The sequence below is a fragment of the Mercurialis annua genome, linkage group LG3 (genome assembly GCF_937616625.2).
Source record: "Mercurialis annua linkage group LG3, ddMerAnnu1.2, whole genome shotgun sequence".
NCBI classification, from domain to species: Eukaryota; Viridiplantae; Streptophyta; class Magnoliopsida; order Malpighiales; family Euphorbiaceae; genus Mercurialis; species Mercurialis annua.
Window position 1 is genome coordinate 42,358,833 of NC_065572.1, and position 4,262 is coordinate 42,363,094.

The 4,262-nt window shown below is 34.0% G+C and overlaps 1 long non-coding RNA gene across 2 annotated transcripts; it reads left to right on the forward strand.

The window, feature by feature from the left end:
* The first annotated feature begins 478 nt into the window (after nucleotides 1-478).
* On the forward strand, nucleotides 479-3,366 carry LOC126674835 (uncharacterized). 2 transcript variants are annotated; one of them, XR_008790466.1, is made up of 4 exons: nucleotides 479-784; nucleotides 877-950; nucleotides 1,858-1,942; nucleotides 3,193-3,366. It is a non-coding gene; the product is annotated as an uncharacterized LOC126674835 (long non-coding RNA). The 2 variants fall into 2 exon arrangements; XR_007639634.2 differs by having other exon boundaries at nucleotides 479-950.
* Nucleotides 3,367-4,262: the final 896 nt, after the last annotated feature.

The following is a 4,262-nucleotide window of genomic DNA, read 5'->3' on the forward strand; positions in this document are numbered from 1 at the left end:
ATGCGATAAATTGGATTTAATCGAGACAAAAAGGAAATAAAATAAAAAAAGTTGGAAAGTCAGAGCGAATAATATTCACGCCAAGGTCCATGAAATATTATTAATAAACGATCGCAAAAATTTCGTAAGTATACGAAATCGTTTTAGAAGATAGTTTGACGATTAGTTAAGAATAAGGGTTAACGTGCAAATTAGCCACTTTAAGGACTAAAGTGGACTTTTAACCACAAACTCTCGGAGGAAGTTGTGTTTTACTCTATTTTCTCAAGATAAGAAAATAATATCGATAAAGTTGTTATTGATAGTCATTAAAATGAAAATTGGACGAAAAATTGAGAAAAAGTGCAAGTAAACTCAAAATGGAAATTTGAGCGTTTTTGGCCAAAATTGCCAAAATAAATTATTGGGAAGTGATATTATAAGATATGAGACTAATGTTATTTATTTGGGAAATAAATAATACGGAATTTATCGAGAATCGAATGATTAAGCGATCGATGGACTAAATTGGTCGAAATAAAAGTTATAAAGTGAAAGTTGAGGAGGTGGCAAAGTGAGGGACTAAATGAGACCTTTGTCATAAATATATATACCCATTTCATTTGATTTAAGATCAGAATCAACACATTTTTGAGTCTCAAATTCGTTCTCCTTTTTCCTTTGATGATCAACATATGCAAAGATTTCAATCCTCTAACTTCCTCGTTTCTCTATGGAATTGGACGATTCTTGCGGCCACGGAACGAGGAGAAGGAGAGCTACTGATCTAGCCCTATTATTCAAGGTAAAAAATCACAACTTGAGGTTAGGGTTTCTAAGTTTTATTTCGGTTTTAGAGTTAATTAAGGGTTTTGGTGTAATTGATGTTCATATGAGTTTATAAGCTTTCATGGAAGATTGTTGATGGTGAATTTAAGCCTTGAAGCTTCGGCATAGGGACAACATCCAAGGTGAGGTATTTTCTGAAATTGATGATGGTTAGTCTATGTTGACAATTGTGTGAAGTTTAGGTGTTTGATGAATTGACTATATGATTTATGTAGAATTGTTAAAATTCTTGATTGAATTTTGACATATGAATGGGCTAAGTGTTTCGGGCCCTAATCTAGTTGATGCTATGAGATTTAATTGATAAGTTATGAGTGTTCAATTGAATTTATATTGCTGAATGTAGATTGAGTTTGAAGCAAGATTGATTGAGTTAGAGTTGATGCAAAAATAATGCATGAATAGTTGGCTATGTGGATGAATTCAAGCCTTGATGTTTTGTTAAGGTTTAAGTCATGGATTGGTATGTGTATGTTTGTTAACGGTGTCTGAGTTGTGATGTTGTAAAAGGATGGTTTTGATGGATTTTAGGTATCATTGCATAATAAGATTACGATTAAAAGTTACGCAAACTAGTTAACGAAATTGCATAAAACTGTCCTGGAAAACAGCGATATTGCAAAGGCAATATCTCGGGCTGTATAGGTCCAAATCAAGTTCCGTTTGTTGGAACGGAAACTTTGAAATGTTAACTATAATTATCTAGTTTTAAGTTTTCTCTAATTCTGCCTCTAAACTGCTCATAAAAGGCAGAACATTATGTTGTGCAATCTGCCCTGCACTTGTAGACAGCTCCAAGGAAATAACTTCTGAGCTTGTTTTCGACACCTTCGGGTGCAATTCATGGTCTGAGACCTAAACGAAAGTTGTAGGCCGCTTTCTAAACTTTAAGAATGTCGATTTCGTTCAGGGGTCAACCTATTTTAGATAAGTGTTTTTAATGACCGAAGTATGTTGATCGAACTAGTTTTAGATGCGTAATCGTAATTAGATTTTTTATTAATTCGTAGCGCTATCGAATTTGCGTAGACTCGACGAAGCGACTATCGACAAGGCTCGAGGGGAACGGATCGAGATGTCTTCGTGTTTATTTGAAGAATTTGGATAGCAAGTGGTGAGTACACTTTAAATTACTCGCTAATATTCGTAAAGCTACGTATTTAATACGAAAGCTATACGAATATTTTTATGTTTAAATGTATGTTCTTAAAATGCATATATATGTATGTTTTGAAAATGATGTTTTATTGTATTGTGCCATTTTGATAATAATACAAGTACATGAAAAGAGTATAAATGTTAAAGTACCGGGGAAGGGTAAAACAACATAATACGAAGTCAAACATCAAATAATATACGAGAAAAGTATAGTACATTCCTATATGTACTATTATTCATATACTTATAAAGAAACATAGTACGTTCCTGTACGTACTTTTAATTATAATGAATACCCATACGTGCGTGTGTTATAGATGTATGTTGTAGATTGTTTTGTGCATGTCATGGTCCATAAAGGATCAAGAAAACCAAAGATGAAATATCAAAACGACTAACTTATGTAATAAGAAAATGTACTATGGTATATCCAATAATAAGAATTTGAGATACGAGGTTGAACTCGATAGAACTATCACGGGACCTGTATCTCATCCATTCTCGATAATAGTACTCGGGACTCATACGAAATAAAAAGTAAGTGCGATACATTGAGAATCAATACGAAACAAGATCGAGACACAATGTGAACAAACTTTCCTATTAAATGACAATAGGAATTATATGAATCGACAGTTAAGTTCAAAAGACTTGCAGGGTGCAGAGTCCGAATGCAGACACGAAGGTAACTCGGTTGAACTATCCCGGGACCTGTGTCTGGTGAGTAACTCGATTGAACTATCTCGGGACTCACAACTTGGGATTAAGTAGTGGCATGAGTAACTCGGTCGAACTATCTCGGGACTGTGCCACATGGTTGAAGGTAACTCGGTTGAACTATCTCGGGACCCAACCATAAGGATCAAGTCACAAGGGACTTGCCAATGATTTAATTCGATTCAGAATCAGGATGATATAACCTAAGATTTAAGATTCGGTCGAAAACTAATGAAACAAAACAAGAAAAGAAAAATATCAATACCATAATAAGAAATCAAAGATGTCAAATACGTATAAACTATAAGTTTATGAAATAAACAAAGAGCTATGAAGGAAAGTAAAGAGGGTATGCAATATGATTTCAAAAGAGTATTTTCTATATATAAAATGGGTTTTCAACGGTTTTAACCCTTTATGTGATATTGCGTGTAATTTGGTGAACTCACTCAGTTTTATACTGACCCCGTTACTCCTCCCATTTTTCAGGGATAGCATGATATGATTTGGAAAGTCAAGCTTCCGAAGTTTTAATTCTCGGAAGTCATTTGCATAAGAAGTGAAAGAAGGTTTTCATTCTAGCGGTCCGCAGTAGTCTATATGTTTTTGTCTATGTATTTTGTCTATGTATTTGTACAATGCGTTTTAACTCTGATGTTTTTATAAAATGGGGTCACATGTATTTTGATATGTAAAATATGATTTCATTTGCGAAAAATTTACACAGGTTTTTAGGCTTGCTACGGGTTTCGGAGCTACCACTCCCATTCCCAAGCACCGGTTGCGACTCATAAATTTGGGTCGTGACAGTTTCCCCATTTTAGCGATTTAAGCCAAACGTTTAAAACGTTACGAAACAAATCCAAACATTTCATATTTTTAGCAATTTAAGCCAAAGGTTTGCAAACGTTGCGTAACAAAACCAAGCGTTTCACCTTTTTTAGCAATATAAGCCAAACGTTAAGAAACAAAACCAAGCGTTTCACCTTTTTAGCAATATAAGGAAAACGTTACGAAACAAATCCAAGCGTTTCCACCTTTTTAGCAATTTAAGCCAAACGTTTACAAACGTTACGAAACAAATCCAAACTTTTCACCTTTTTAGAGATTTAAGCCAAACGTTTACAAATGGTACGAAACAAATCCAAACGTTTCATCTTTTTAGCGAATTAAGCCAAACGTTTAGAAATGCTACGAAACAAATCCAAACGTTTCGCCTTTTAAGAAATTTAAGCCAAACGTTTACAAACGATATGAAACAAGTCCATGTGTTTCTCCTTTTTAGCAATTTAAGCCAAACGTATACAAAAGTTACGAAATAAATCAAAGCGTTTCACCTTTTTAGCAATTTAAGCGAAACGTTTACAAAGGTTATGAAACAAATCCAAACGTTTCATCTTTTTATCGATTTAAGCCGAACGATTACAAACGATACGAAACAAATCTAGACGTTTACCCTTTTTAGCGATTTAGGTCAAACGTTTACAAACGCTACAAAACAAATCGAAACGTTTCACCTTTTAGCGATTTAAACCAAACGTTTACAAACGTTACGAAAC